Genomic DNA, 17076 nt, shown 5'->3' on the forward strand with positions numbered 1-17076 from the left:
ATATTAATAATATAATATTAAAAAGAAGTTCATAAATTAAAATTATAATTTGGCTATGAATTTTTAAAAGTTTAACAAAATATATTTTTAACTAAATTTATTTGATTTATTGTTAGGTATACTTGTTTATTTCCTTATAAACAAAACAGAAAAAAAATATTTGCTTATCGCTATTGCATTATAATAGAATTGTAGAAATGTGTTTAGAATGTCAAGTATATAGAATCGTTCTAATGATAGATCTATCTAGATTTTATGAAGATTTTTCAAGCCATTACAATAATATTTACATCGTAGAGAAATATAATCATAAATAAAACAATAATAAAGCATATAAACAAGTTATTTGTATTTGGAACATTCAAGGACTACTCAGATTAGACTTTAACAGTGATGCGTCGGAGGCTCTGTTTACAACATTGCATGCGTCATACTAATGTATTTGACCTCAACGCACGTTCAAAATGTTAAAGAATCAAGTATTTTTAGTTTTTCATGAAAGCAAAATTGTCCAAATTTTAATTTTTGATGCTTAAGTAATCATCAGCACCATATTTATCAGAGATGTAAGGGAATGAAGGATGCAGCACAATAATCACCAAGACAAAATTGCAACACTAAAAATGATCTCCGTAAGTTTCTTCATTTTTGTCTGCCGGCTCGATATTCGTTAGAAAACTATATTAAGCTTGACTCTAGCTACTCAATAAGAAATAATCACAATAGATTTTTATTATTGAATAAATATTTAAAGTTAGGTTATGTTTGTAATTAAAATTAAATAATTTAAAAAATATATTTATTGTTAAACATATTTAATTTAAATTCACTTAAAGAAAAATAGAATATTAGTATATAATGAACAAATTTTAAAGTTAAAATATTTACCAAAACACTTAAATTTCTAACTAGTACTTAAATTGAAAAAAGATTACACTCAAAGAAATTATCAAATCAAATCAGTATTTTTAATATACACATTAATTATATACACAAATAGTGTTATTTTTATGATAAAGTATCAAAAATTCGTACATAAATATAACATTTTTATCACTATATTATTTTTAATCAGAGGAAAAAAATCTATCAATCCCTAATGTGATCTTTAAAGCTTTTTTTAATCTGTACGATTAAATAGATTTTGTCTCATTTTCAACTTATTATTTTATGTTTTAAAGTTTGGGAACCCGGTTTTAGTGATTTTTTATATTCATAATATGTGATATACAATGCAACCCACGTAGAGATGGCAAAACATGATAATTTTTACCTATACTTCCAAGTCATGTCAAAAATGTATGAATTTTTCCCAAATAAATTTTGTACGGCAACTATTTAAATGTACTTTTAAATAATTAAAAAACGTAAAAATATACAATATTTCTAACTTAAAAATCAAATTTTATACTCTTTTTCATATTGTTCCTAGATGAGAATGAATAGAATTTTTTAAGAGCTTTAAAAGCTTTTTAATTGCTTTTAAAAAATGAAAATTGACTATGATTGAGCCATTATATTGAAAATAACACTTTATTTAAAATATTTTATGATGTATGAATGAGATCAAAATTAATTTTTAATAATATATGAATTTACAGATCATTTACTTATAAGTAAAAAGTTTTCATTTTTAAATAACTGCATACTATTTAAATATCAAAATTAACGCATAATATAACGAAATCCTTTAAATAAATATAATAGTTATTATATATATGTATAATTAGTATTCTTCTTCTATTGAATCGAATCGTATTTAAAAAAGTTACATAATTTTCAAAAAAAAAAAAAAAATAATACACATATTTCTTGGTTATTTCTTAAAAAAAAAGTTTGATTTTATTAGATAATTAACATACTGTTCAGTAAATTCAATAGTATTGAATTTTTTTCTTTTAGCGATTAGTCATAGTATCATAACTGGTTGAAATAAAAATATAATATTAATATTTTCGTATATGTTAATTATACACACAAGGTGATCTGTTTAACATAACTATGAGACGGTATGATATGCAATTATAAATTTTGTTTGGACTTCTTTGGATGGTTCCAATTTTGTGCAACTCTGTCGTAATGTAGAAATATTTTTCTAAGAAACCCTCCTATAAACTATGACCTTGGTAACAACACATTACTATATTTTCAAGTTAATCAATAAAAAAATTGTACTAACTGATGGTGTGTTTGGAATAACTTAACAAAATCAATAAATGCATATAATTCCGGACCTTAATCATAACACACTTTTCACAATTATTTACTTTATAAAAATTTCGGAAATAATTTTTTTTACTTATTTTAGTTACACACTAAAATACTAATTATTTACTCAGGATATAAAATATTTTTATAACCAGACAGTTGAGAATTTACTAATGGTAAAAGTGTCAATAATACAATTTTTTAAGTAAAAAATAAAGTTATAAAATGGTTTAAAATTTTAAAACAGCCTTTTTTTCATACAAACATATTTGATAGGTCAATAATTACTTTAATATAAGTATTTAATGAGTTGCATACATTTTAATACATAAAGTATATAGCGTAAGTGGAGTGCCCATACATATGTATGAGCTGTACCCACCCACGTTACACACTGTGATTTATTAAAAATACTGTTTTCAATATTTTTTGTTAGATAATATTTTTTTCATAAAAAAATACCAAAAAAAAGTTATTTATTTTTGTGAACTGTGTTAAATATGAAGTTTATTACAAAAAAGAGTTTTTCTATAGGTAAATTTTAGGGTTAATTTATGAAAGTTAAAATGGAATTTTAAGATATTAGCATTCAAAGATTTCGAAATGAAACGATACGCATAACGCACAGATAAGAATTCGACTATTTTGAACATCTCTCGCTTCTACGTAAAAGTTATATTAACACAAAAAACAATATTACAAAACCAATAGTTATCGACCAATCAAAATTTTATTTAGTTCATTCTACTTTAAATGGTATAAAAATGATATAAATGGTTCACACAAATAAATCAAATTTAAAATACTTCAAGTTTTGTTTTCTAAGACAAAAATTTGTCTAGAATAAGTAATAGTTAAACATTATTTATTTGAATAGCTTAATAAATATATTAATTATACCTAGAGCCGTTCCAAATCTAATAATATGGAGAATAATTTATTTTGTCAGATTGAATAATTTTTTTAAAATTATGCGAATTTTTTTAATAATTATTTTTTGGTAGCACCCTCATATATTAAAAAAATACAGACAAAAACAATTTTGCCAAAGATACTCCACCCGTTACTTTTAGGACGGTTCAGATAATACCGTCCTAAATTTAAAATAAAAGTATTCAAATATGTTCAAATAGACTTTTTAGAGTTTTGCCTTGTGTTTTTATGAACTCTTATATAGGATGATTGTTTTACTATGACTTAGTATTATTTTTAATAGTATAAAACATGTTAATATTTTTTTAATTTGATAAGTTCCTCTATCCTATGATTTTCAAAAAAAATTGTGATAATATTTGTTTTTAAATGGAAAAATGTATTTTTAAGTGGCTTATAAATAATAAAATTATCAAACTAAGAAAATGACTAGTTTTTTCAACTTTAAGCTAACTAAAAGCTCATACCTAAGCGCATGCTTCCTTTTATTAATGAAAATACAATTTTACAGGTTTTCGATCGTGTATGGAATAAAGGACTGTTATACAAATTAAAGAAATGTTTGCCTCCTATTTATTACTTACTTCTAAAATCATATCTAACCGATCAGCATTTTTATATTCATTATAAATCCTCTTATTCCGACATAGTAAATATTAGAGCCGGCGTACCACAAGGAGGTATATATTCGCTTCAGACCAACCAACTACGCCTAACACCTCTGTGACAGATTATGCAGATGATAAAGTAATAATATTAACAAATTAAGATTCTATTATAGCCTCGTATAATTTACAAAATCACCTTTTATTATTGGAAGTCTGGTATAAGAATTGGAGGTATAAGGTCAATTAGGCTAAATCAGCTCACAAAATCTTTACTCTTAGGCTTGAAAAATGTCCAAGTATTACTTTCTATGGCAATCAAATTCCCTAAACTTCATCAGTAAAATATGTTGGCTTAACCCTCGACCGCCAACTTATATAGGCCTATCACACTTGTGAAAAAAGACTTCAATTAAACTTCAGACTCCATATGCTTAAAACTTTAATAATTAATAATAAATACACATACTTAGAAACAAAACTATTAATGTACAAATCCCTAATTAAACCAATTTGGACCTATGGCATCTAATTATGGGATAATGCCAAAAAAATTAATTTAAATAAAATACAAACTTTTCAAAATATGACCCTTTAAAAACTAACTAATTTCCCTCCATACGTTTCCAACTACACACTGTCATCCAACTGACCTGAAAATTAAAACTGTGAAAGATGAAGCAATCACTTATTATAAAAAATTCCACTCACAATTAGCCTCTCACTCAAATCCCCTGGTAAAAGGTCTTTTGTCAAAAATTATTCCTGATAATCCTCTGAGACGTTTACGCAAATGTTGTAGAGATCTATTAGTCTAATTAAAGAAAAAAAAGACATATTTGTATGTATGAGATATATATATATACTTAAACATATATATAATATATACTCGCACGATATCAGTACTTATAATATTCTTATGTTATCTTGAAATTAAAATATTCAAGATAAATTAACATAAAATTTAGTTAATTATTGTCAACATAATTATTAAGGTTATCCATCAGAATTAAAAATTTAGATTTTTCACTTAAATTAAATTCCATTGATAAAAACCTTTGTTATATAATAAATGTATTAAATGTAATATGTAACGGTTACAACGGTATTGAAGACCTGTTTGATGCACAACTTATGTTATAGAGTATTAAATATTATCTGAGATATTCGTAATAAGATATTATTTTTATACTAATATAACAATGAGAAAATCAATTAATACATAATCTTTAATTATCTCGGAATCAACTCGTACATCATTTAATTCGCCAGTTGGCAAAAAAAAAATTTACATAAATTTTAATTTTAATAAGTCTTGGGAATGAACTCATCGACACCGATATATACTTATCTAATTTGCTGCTTCTTCACTGTGCTATTGTTTTTTTTATAATTAATTCTAAAGTTAATCTTTATAACTGTCAATATAAAACAAAATTTTAATATGAAACAAATCTATTTTGATTGGCTCGGGAATCGTACATCAAATTTGTTGGTATATAAAAAAATAGGCAATTAGAGCTAGTTCAAAATTTTAAAGTCGGTTTTTTCGACTTCCTAAAGACAAAAAAATTAAAATAAGTTTAACTTCATATTTAATATAAGTTAAATTCGTATAATTCTTATGTAAATAGGTGATATAATAATTGTAGTCTCCACATGTATCACCTAGTTGTACATTTCTCAATTAGTAATAACAGCGTAAAATCGAAAAAAAAATGTGCACAAAGAAAGTTTTAAATTAGATTTTGATGAGTTATCGCAAGCCAATTCCTTTTTCATGATATTTGAAATCGTACAAAATAATAATAATATAATAAAAATTGATCACTTGTGGCTAATCAATTAAGTAAAATTAAAACTATATTAAAAATATTATTAATTTAAAAACTAAAAAATATTAAAAACATTAAACTCAAAAAGCCACAAAAAATTACTATTATCAACGCTAATCACATACTCTAAAGTATGTGTTCGTATCCGCAACTTTTCAGTAATTTTTTGTGACTTTTTGAGTTTAATAGTTTTAATATTTTTTAGTTTTTAAATTAATAATATTTTTAATATAGTTTTAATTTTACTTAATAATAATAAATTTAATTTTTTTATAATTGTATTAATTTATAATTTTTTAAATTGTTACAGTAATATAAAGTCTAAAATATAAAATTTATATATATATACCATATTATATACCATATATTTATATATATATATATATATGGTATATATAATTAAGTGATCATTAAGTGATATATATATATGATCGAGAATTTTTACACAAAAATCGTAATTTTTTCTTTAACTTTGATGTCTATTTTTACTATAATGATAAGCCATAAGGACAATTTATTTTTTCAAATTAAATTATATTACATAATCTTTAATTTATGATATATAACATTGTCAGTATTTCCGAATTATTTTCAAAAGTTAAGTTTGAAAAAGTTTTATTTTCTATAGGTTACTTAAAGTTTTGACCTCCGAGTGAGAACTGAAAAAAAATTTAACAGACAAAAAAATAAATAAATAAATAACACATAATAGAAAAATTAATACCTTCTCAGCTTTTGCATCGAAACTAAAACAATAAAAAAATGATAATTTTCTCTATAACTACTGATTTTGAGACTATAAGCCAACTCAATAAATATTTCTGAAAAAAAATATTGAGGCTAAATAAATTTCAACCAGTCCCAAATATACATTTATATCATTTTATGTATTTTTTGGGGGTTTTATAGGAATTTACCCTATTGAACTTACGCATGGTTGCTACATCTTTTAATTGTGGATTTAAAGATTTTATATAAATTTTTTTTTTTGTAAAGTATTAGATCATAAAGTTACAATAAAAAATTTATGTATATCCGTAAATGACTAGTTTCACTATTATGAATTAAAAATTATGTTTTTATAACAAGTTTTTCTTCTGTTTCTTTTTTACTAAGTTATTTTCTAGTTGGTGGATTGAAGTTCTCCTTGAAATCTGAGGCAAACACCTTCATACGGTCCAAGCAGCTAAAAGAATTAAAAAAAGCAAGTTTCAAATAAAATACAAGATTTAAAAAATCCTGATTTTACCTAAGTTTGTTTAATGATAATAATTAATAATTTCGTTTTAATACTAGGTTTGACTACAACATTTTGATTTTAAGGTTAATTTTTACCAAAGCTAAAATATATGCTAATATGTTCACGTAAGTATTACTAAGTTACCGCTCTAAATTAAAAATTGACTATAACAAAAATTATATATAATATCTCGTAAATAAATTTAACATTGCAATATACTTCCAATAAAAATAATCAGTTTTGAATTCGAATACATTTGTAAATCATTCACATAAATCTAATAAAACTTTTGCCTGTTATAAAAGCTAAAAAAAAGGGGGTTGGAATTAGAAAATAGCTAAAAAAAAATTTCAATAAATAATAGAGACCATGAAATATTTAAACATCCTAGCTTCAGTACCAAGGATAGAGTTGGTCAAATGGGACATATGTTTAGGACTTCGCACTAATTTTTGCTAATGGATTTATTCCATTTGACTGTTTTCTTTTAAAACAGGGATCCAGCAAATATGATATGCACAAAACCTAGCGCCGACACTACCTAGTTAATACTATAATTGCTATAATTTTTTACATTTATTAATTAACTCAAATATAGTCTTTAACTAAAAATAAAAATCAATAGTTGTATCACAACTAGAGATGTAAGAAACCTGAAAAAAATGTTTTATTCGTTTATTTCATGTTTAATGAATAATGTCTATGTTAAATGGATCAAAATACATAATTTCTAATTTTAGATATTTTAATGCCAACATTTTTTAAATTATATAATGTAGTAGGTTATGAATAAAATACATCAATCAGTAACCGAGTGAGAAGGCTATGGCATTGTTGTTTTGAAATTATAATTTGTAGGGAGAAAATTTTAATTTAGCCCCCCTCTTCAGAAAAAAAATCTTATGTCTATGATTACATATATTTAAAAATGTTAGAAAATTGAAGGAGTATTTATAGAAATACCCTAAATTAGTTAAAATACACTATTTTCTAAAAAAAAAAGGTAAATAGTTGCTATACAATTAGTTTATTTTTATTTTTAGTTTAAACTTGTTTATAAGTGATAAAATTAAATATTTTGCGTATAATCATAAACTAAACAGAATGTTTAATAAAATATTAACAAAAGCACCAGAACTATGTTTTTATTATAAGTGTTTTTAATTTTGTGTTGGGATAGGTCTTAACTAACAAAAAGTGCTGTCTAGGGAAGTATAAGGTTTGCTGTATTAAATTAACCATGACGCGTTTATTTGCTGATTAATTTGACACTTTGTTCGATAGGCCTTATTTCAAGTCATTAATGAACTAAATTATAAGGAATTTTTTTTTTTAGATGTTAAAGGATTTTAACATCTAACATAATTAGATGTTAAAATTTTGTGTAAGAAAAATCCTCAAAAAAAAAAATTGTTTTTTTTCTGCTTACATAATAACAACTAGTAGTATAAATTGTAACAACTAGCAATGTGTAAATAGTCCAGCTATCTACTAGATAATTAGATTATTCACACATTTACAAGTATACCGTAATACATTTTCAAAGTGATTATTACCTTTTTTTAAATTTAATCAAATATAGATTAAAATATATCGTGAAACCAGTATAAATAGTTTCATTTATATGGGTTTTTAGTAGTTAAATCTTACATTAATTATTTAATTTTGAAAAATCAAGATAGTATAGTTATTGAAATAAAAAACTCAAATTTTGGTTAAATTCAAAATAAATGGTGAATTAAAAAACAATTTAAACTTAATTTATTAGATATATGTGAATGTTGATTGGATTGGCTTAAATATAATATACCTATTAACCAAAATGATTCGATTTCATATCAGAATATAAAAATTGATTTAATACCTTTAATTATAAAACCTATAACAATAACTAAAACCTTGATAGTAAATAATTTGCTAGCTAAATGTGATAAATACAGAAGTTCTATGAATAATCATTAATCAGTCATCCATTTATGTAATACATATTTTGTTATTACCTGTTATATATTACATATTATTAAAAAAATTGTCATCATTGAATTAAAAAGCATATGTACTGTAACTAAATGAGTACTTTAGAGGGAAATAAATCAAAAAATATCAAAATAACCTATATATATACAAAAAATTTTTTGGGAATATAAATTTAATGATGCTAAAACGTCATAATTTACAAAACAAAATTAGAGACGTGTTATTTTTAAATCAAAGACAATGTGTTTTATACATATATTCAAAGATGGGCAAGTTAATGGAAATAATTAACTCGAGTTTTGTGAAATATGTACAATGTCGATAAATTAATAGTTAAAAGTTACCAAATTATATATTTAACTAGCTAAATTAAAAAAGATAACTTTAAATTTTTTTTCACTTAACTAGATTAGAAAAGTTTGTCAATTAAAATAATTTTTTGGCTCAAATATTTAAAAATTATTTCTTATTGGTTGTTGATATAAAGGAAAGCTAAGAATCGATTTCCAACTAAGTAGGAAGAAAATATTAATAATAACAAAAATATTTTTATTCATTTTGTACATTTTGGTGTTGGTTGCGCTGTTCTATCTTTAAAACTTGTTATTAAAAAAAAATCAGATAAAAATCGTTTTTTTCTGGTTTTCTTAATATACAATGAATAACTCTAGTACACTTAACCTTCACAGTACAAAAATTTGCACTGAAATATTCAAAAAATTACATGTAATATTATAAAATATTACAACATAATAAATAAATTATATAATATTTAGGGTGGGAGTAAATTCCATTTTTTTTTAAATTGAACCACCAAAATAGAGGTCCAAGAAAAAAATATACTCCAGCATATCTACCATTAAGGACTAAAGAATAAAATTTTAAATATAATATAATAATTAGTTAATAAACTTAAAAAAGTTTTCATTTAATTTTTCTACTTATTAATTAAATTTAAATTTATCGTTTATAACATCCTCTCTAAAAGCTATTTATAGTCCAATGAGGACAAAAACCTACCCGGTACATCATAATCAAATCACCGTGTCTACACACCAAGACAAAACTCAAAATCAACTGGATTAGGTAAACCGCCTAATATTATAATATACTATGTACAATAATATATATAACTTTATTATAATATAATATGTTTATATTATATTTAAGCTGATGATAAATAAATTAGATTTAATTAATTAAACCTCGAAATAAGATATTAGGGCCTAAATTTGAAGTTTCAAAATTTGATGCACAGACCCCCCAAATTTATTCTACTACATATAAAAGATGAAAAAAATTTAGTCATGATTGATCGACTTAAACTCATGCCACAAAAAGGTTAAATATTTAATTATTTGTCAATATTTATTATTATAAAATAATACAATATAATAAAATAATTGTATAATATTTAAGGTGGGATTGAATACTTTTTTTTTTTTTTTAATTGAAACATGTACGTGTAGCGTATACATGCATATATTTATTATGAAAATTTGAATTTAGCTTCACTTTTATTTTAACTAATTAACTGAAAAATGGTAAGTTAATTCAACGGAAAAATAAAATAGTTAAGTCAAGAAGTTTATTAGAAAAATATTTATCTAGTTGAACAGTTAAAAAAAATATTAGCTTATTTACTAGATAATTGCGACCATTGCATATTCAGAATTTATAACCCACTCAATTACTTACAAAATTAATACAATTTAAAAATTTTTTTTTAAATCTAATTTCTAAAAAAAATTAATTTTGTTTTATTAAAATAAAAAATTAATATTATGAAATTATTATCATGTATTTTTTATTATTATAAAAAATATTCAATGAATCATAATTCTGGAACTTATCATAACGTTATGGTAAACCTTAACTAACTTTACGTCTTTTCGCGACGCATTAAATTGAAAGAATTCGATCAATGAGAGTAGTTTTTGCGTTGTTCTTTTTTCACTTATCTAAACAATAAAAAAAATAAAAAACATTTTGAAAATGTGAACAGTTATGTTTTTTTTCCAATATACGGTTTTATTTAAAAAATTTAAATTATTATGGATTTGAAAGTCTGTAGACATATCATCCATCATATTTTTTAGTAAAAAAAAATGCTATAAATGTTGAAAAAATTAATAAATAAATTGAAGGGCTTGCTGCAACAACCAGATAAATACACTTTTTGAAAATTTTCAGGACAATATAAATTTTGATTAAAAACTATTATTTGTACTAAAATAGTGTCAACAAAGTGTATTTGAATTCTACACTCATTTTTACATACATATTTGAAGTTAGATTTAAAAAAAAATATATTAATATTGAAATATTGTTAGTCAAAGTTGAAGGGAGCATGGATTTATCTGGTTGTTGCACTGAAAAAAATTTTATTTTTTATTAGTATTCAAATGAAGTCAATTTTATTCTTAAATGTATTTGGATTTTTAATGCTATGATTATATATAAATACTAAATAACAACTTAAGTTTCTAAAAATGACAGATAAATACAGATTTATCTGGTTGTTGCAGCAAATTACAAAACAAGATAAGTCCATTTCATTAATAACTCCATCACTATTGATCGGATTTAACTAGTTGTTGCGTCTGAATTTCAAGAATAATTTCTTTTATAAATTTCCGTAAAAAAGTGAATTTATCTGGTTGTTTCTGCAAGCCCTTTAATTGTATATATATTTATTTGTATTAGTAATGAATAATAAGAGATTATGCTTTAAACGTAGACTAAGAAGACAATTATTTTAAAAATAAATTTCAACAATATGATAATTTTATCAACATTCTTATTAGCGTTGTCAGTTAGATTGGAATCATCCAACATTGATTTGAAAAGTGTTGTTTAATATACCAGACAAATGATCAATTTTTATTTTGTTCTGAAATGATTTAATGATTGAAGCACACGTCTTTATTAAATAAATATTTGAAGAGTGTATTAAATTAGTTCCTCTTTCTTTTTTTGTTTCTACTAGAAAAATGTCAAATAAGATATATTCGAAACTACTTTTGTGTTAACAATATAATTAGTAAAAAGCCAATTAGGTATATTTTTACCCCGTATATTTTGAATTTTTTTACTTAATTAAGAAGAAGTTTATTTTAATTTAATCACGAAAAAAAATCGCAGTGAACTTGTTTCATTTATAGACGATTATTCGTAATTTTTTTTATAGTTAACAAATAGACGAGTTATGAAAACCTGATTGTGGAAGTGCACAATGTGTTGTAGCCCAAAAAATCATTGTTGTATCCTACCAATCATTTACTTTTTTATTTTGTAAGCTAGTTAAGTATGTGTTGTCATTTAAAAAAATGTAATTGACTGGTTTCTGAATTACTTATAATAACACTCGAAATCATGATTTTTGTATTTCTATATTATTATATATTCATTATAATATAATTTTATTATAATGAGTGAATACTGGTGTTCAATAATTATTCATTAATTATTAATGAATAAATTAAAAAAAAAATGATTTCTAGTTGTTATAATAATTATTACCTATTCATCTATTTTTGCTATATATTTTTTTTATATTGATTAAAATAGATATTACTTATAAAGTGAATTTACTAATGAAACCTCCTTGTATCTTATATTTCTATTGATTTGTTATAGTGACTTTACATGAATTAAATGAAAAATTAGAGATGTGGTATGTTCAGTAGGAAAATATTTCGAGTACAATTTCCACTGTTCATAACATAGTAAGCTAACTATTTTCAAAGAGTTAGTTGCAAATGAGTGTTCAAAAAAAAATCAACAGTGATCAAGTTGAATTTTAAACAGGTTAGATTAGGTTATGTAAGTAGTAAATTAAGGAATGTGAATTTTTAATCTAAAAAGATGATAATTGTCTTGAATAATAAATAATAAAATGAAAAATTATAGCCATAAAAGTTTTTTTATATCATTTGTTTGATTTAATATAAAAATACTTGCTATCCTATTTCAAATACAATATCTAAAAATATCGTTACTTAAATTTTACAAACTTTTGTAGTAAGTCGTGAGAGTATATTTTGGTAAGTCTAAAAGAGTCGATCATTTTATTTATTTTTGAGTATCGAGACATTTAAAAGCGGATTAACAGAACGTCGTTGCAAGAGACCACACCTCTTGTTCAGTGTTTTGTTAATCCGTTTTTAAATGTACTGTTCCGAATATTAAACTCGGATACCCTATTTTTATACATTTCACAGGTCTAACTAGGAAGGATTTGTATAGATGTATTGAAAATTTGTTCCCCGATTATTTATTACGATTGTGTATGAGATAAAACAAAATATGTGAATGTGAAAAAAATAACAAAACTTACTAGTGGTATATGTTGTGTTGCCTCGGTAGTATAGTGGTAAGTATCCCCAACTGTCATGCGGGAGACCGGGGTTCGATTCCCTGCCGGGGAGCCACTTGTTGCGTCTTAAGTCACAAAAACAACAAAAAAGAATGTAGTCGACACTGGTTGTTTATAAAGAGAAAAAACCGTTTATTTATTTTTGAAATACACAAAGAGTAAAAACAATCGGAGCGTACACAAATATGTAAATTAAAACTATTGAAAACAAAGGAACCCGCCGAAGTAACGTGTCGATCCTTGTGGTATATTCGAAGACGGTACGCATACGTTGGTGTCATGAAGATGACTTGCTCGACTTATTATTGCGGCGGATATTCGACACTGGGCATTTATTGGACTTTACACCACGAGAATAACGCGTGTGTGTGTAACGGTCCGGTTTACAGTGGAGCGGAGGCTGAAAAGGAGCTGACACGACCGCGGGGTGTCAAACGTGTGACAACGCCGTGGCCGTGTCAGTTGATTACGTTCTCGATACGAAAATATTCAACTTAATAATTATTTTCGTCAAATATAAAAATAATAATAATTATTTTTAATAGTAATTTGCCATTAAAAATATTTTGACACGTATGTCACCTTACAAAAAATATTTCATTTAATTATAAAAAATATTCTTGATTATTTGATGTCAAAATCCTTGCCACACTATAAATATTTATTAATTTTATTTATTTTGACGGATTTAACACCCTTTTATAAATAAATTATTACAATACACAAATAATTTAACTAATATAATAATTATTATAATATATAAAACATAAATCTTTGAATTTTGAAAAATAAAATTTTAAATCATCTAGAGAATGAAATTCTTTATTCAATAGCATTTATGCTATTGAATGCAATTTGAGGATAGCTGATGTGAGCGTAGATAATGTGGGAGATCGTGTCAAGTGGAAGTTTAGGATAAGGGTGGCCGACCCCAAGTAGTTGGGATTAAGGCAGGGAAAAAGAAGAAGAAGATCTAGAGAATGAAAATTATTTAATAAATATGTCAATCTTTTAAATAATGTAATAAACTTTTAACTAGTAATTCATTGTCATTGTTCATATTTAACTTAACTTGCCTATCTTTGAACATATGTATAAAAAACACATTTTCAGTCATTTGAAAATACCACATCTCTAATTTTTTATTTAATTCATGTAAAGTCACTATAACAAATCAATAGAAATATAAGATACAAGGAGGTTTCATTAGTAAATCCACTTTATAAGTAATATCTATTTTAATCAATATAAAAAAGCTATTCAACGTTATTTTTACGTTATTATTAATAACTAATGAATAATTATTGTACACCAGTATTCACTCATTATAATAAAATGTTATTATAATGAATATATAATAATATAGAAATACAACAAAATCATGATTTCGAGTGTTATTATAAGTAATTCGGAAACGAAATCTATAATTTTTTTTTTAATTATAACATTTTAGTATCATTAAATTCTTATTTCTAAGAAGAATTTAATTATATATATGTTATTTTGACGTACTTTGATTTATTTCCCTCTAAGGTACACAATTAGACTACGTTGAAAGCATATTCTTTTATTATTTATTACTATTAATAAAATATATATTTATTTGTTAATTTTTTAAAATTTCAAAATTTATAGCATTATTCTTACAAAAAAATATGATGGATTGATGCGTATCAATACGCCATGTAAAATGTTACATAAATAATTTAACTAAAATAACAATTATTAAAATATATAAAAACATATAAATCTTTGAATTTTGAAAAATAAATTTTAAATAATATAGAGAATAAAAATTATTTAACAAATATGTCTATCTCTTAATGTAATACTTCGAACTTAAAAATTTCACAAGATAACTTAGAAAAATAAAAAAAGATTGATAAAATATATTCTATTCATAAAATTTAGATTAAAATGAATTATGACCAAAATAATTTTATGAAAAGGAATTATAAAAAAATCTTGATTTCAAGTTTTTTTATAAGTAATACGGAAAATAGTCGATTACATTTTTTAAATGGCAACACATACTTAACTAGCTTATAAAATAAAAAAAGTAATCTTGTTAAATAACTACATTGGTAGATAACATCTTTTGGAATAGTAATTAGGAAGTTATTCTTATTTTAGAAGTACACGGTCTTATAATGAATAGTGATAAAAATAGCAGCACCTTTAGTCATTACTTTAAATTGTGAATAACTACTGAAATACTGGTTCAAAAATTGTTATCGACTGGTCATTTTTTTTAAATTAGACTATTTCCTATTTTATAAAATAGTTAATATGTATGTAGACATTAAAAAAATAAAGTCGACACCCCTTTAAATTATAATAAATGAATCTAAAAAATAACTTTTATCCGATTAATCAAGAAACATATGTTGGTAAAAAAAAACTTTGTTTGCCTTGTAAGGGTGTCAACTTAGTTTTATTTTTAATGGAAACGCATATTATGCATTTAATAAAATGTTTTAGTTTTTAACTTAATAGTATTTGGTATTTGAATTTTTAATATAATTTTATTCGTTTATTAGATATAAAATTTTTAATTTTTGAGTTAATATACATATATAATACACGATGGATTACAAATACAGGTAACTAATTGTTTTTAATGACGTCGATATTCGCAGATACGCAGCAATTATTATATATGGCAGTAAGGCATACTGTTGTGAGTACATATATTATTCATTGAATATTAATGAATAATTATTGTACACCGTTACTCACCCATTATAATTTTTAAGACAAATAACATACATAGTTTAATCAATATAAAAAAACTCATTATAATAAAATTATATTATAATGAATATATAATAATATAGAAATACAAAAATCATGTTTTCGAGTGTTATTATAAGTAATTCAGAAACCAGTCAATTACATTTTTTTAAATGACAACACATACTTAACTAGCTTACAAAATAAAAAAGTAAATGATTGGTAGGATACAACAATGATTTTTTGGGCTACAACACATTGTGCACTTCCACAATCAGGTTTTCATAACTCGTCTATTTGTTAACTATAAAAAAAATTACGAATAATCGTCTATAAATGAAACAAGTTCACTGCGATTTTTTTTCGTGATTAAATTAAAATAAACTTCTTCTTAATTAAGTAAAAAAATTCAAAATATACGGGGTAAAAATATACCTAATTGGCTTTTTACTAATTATATTGTTAACACAAAAGTAGTTTCGAATATATCTTATTTGACATTTTTCTAGTAGAAACAAAAAAAGAAAGAGGAACTAATTTAATACACTCTTCAAATATTTATTTAATAAAGACGTGTGCTTCAATCATTAAATCATTTCAGAACAAAATAAAAATTGATCATTTGTCTGGTATATTAAACAACACTTTTCAAATCAATGTTGGATGATTCCAATCTAACTGACAACGCTAATAAGAATGTTGATAAAATTATCATATTGTTGAAATTTATTTTTAAAATAATTGTCTTCTTAGTCTACGTTTAAAGCATAATCTCTTATTATTCATTACTAATACAAATAAATATATATACAATTAAAGGGCTTGCAGAAACAACCAGATAAATTCACTTTTTTACGGAAATTTATAAAAGAAATTATTCTTGAAATTCAGACGCAACAACTAGTTAAATCCGATCAATAGTGATGGAGTTATTAATGAAATGGACTTATCTTGTTTTGTAATTTGCTGCAACAACCAGATAAATCTGTATTTATCTGTCATTTTTAGAAACTTAAGTTGTTATTTAGTATTTATATATAATCATAGCATTAAAAATCCAAATACATTTAAGAATAAAATTGACTTCATTTGAATACTAATAAAAAATAAAATTTTTTTCAGTGCAACAACCAGATAAATCCATGCTCCCTTCAACTTTGACTAACA

The 17076-nt window shown here is 23.5% G+C and overlaps 1 long non-coding RNA gene across 1 annotated transcript; it reads left to right on the plus strand.

Annotated features, from left to right (window-relative positions):
* The first annotated feature begins 390 nt into the window (after positions 1-390).
* On the plus strand, positions 391-7072 carry LOC126901675 (uncharacterized). The gene is made up of 3 exons (XR_007703083.1): positions 391-632; positions 3653-3888; positions 6709-7072. It is a non-coding gene; the product is annotated as an uncharacterized LOC126901675 (long non-coding RNA).
* Positions 7073-17076: the final 10004 nt, after the last annotated feature.

Source organism: Daktulosphaira vitifoliae, unplaced genomic scaffold (assembly GCF_025091365.1).
Source record: "Daktulosphaira vitifoliae isolate Bord-2020 unplaced genomic scaffold, ASM2509136v1 Scaffold_3, whole genome shotgun sequence".
NCBI classification, from domain to species: Eukaryota; Metazoa; Arthropoda; class Insecta; order Hemiptera; family Phylloxeridae; genus Daktulosphaira; species Daktulosphaira vitifoliae.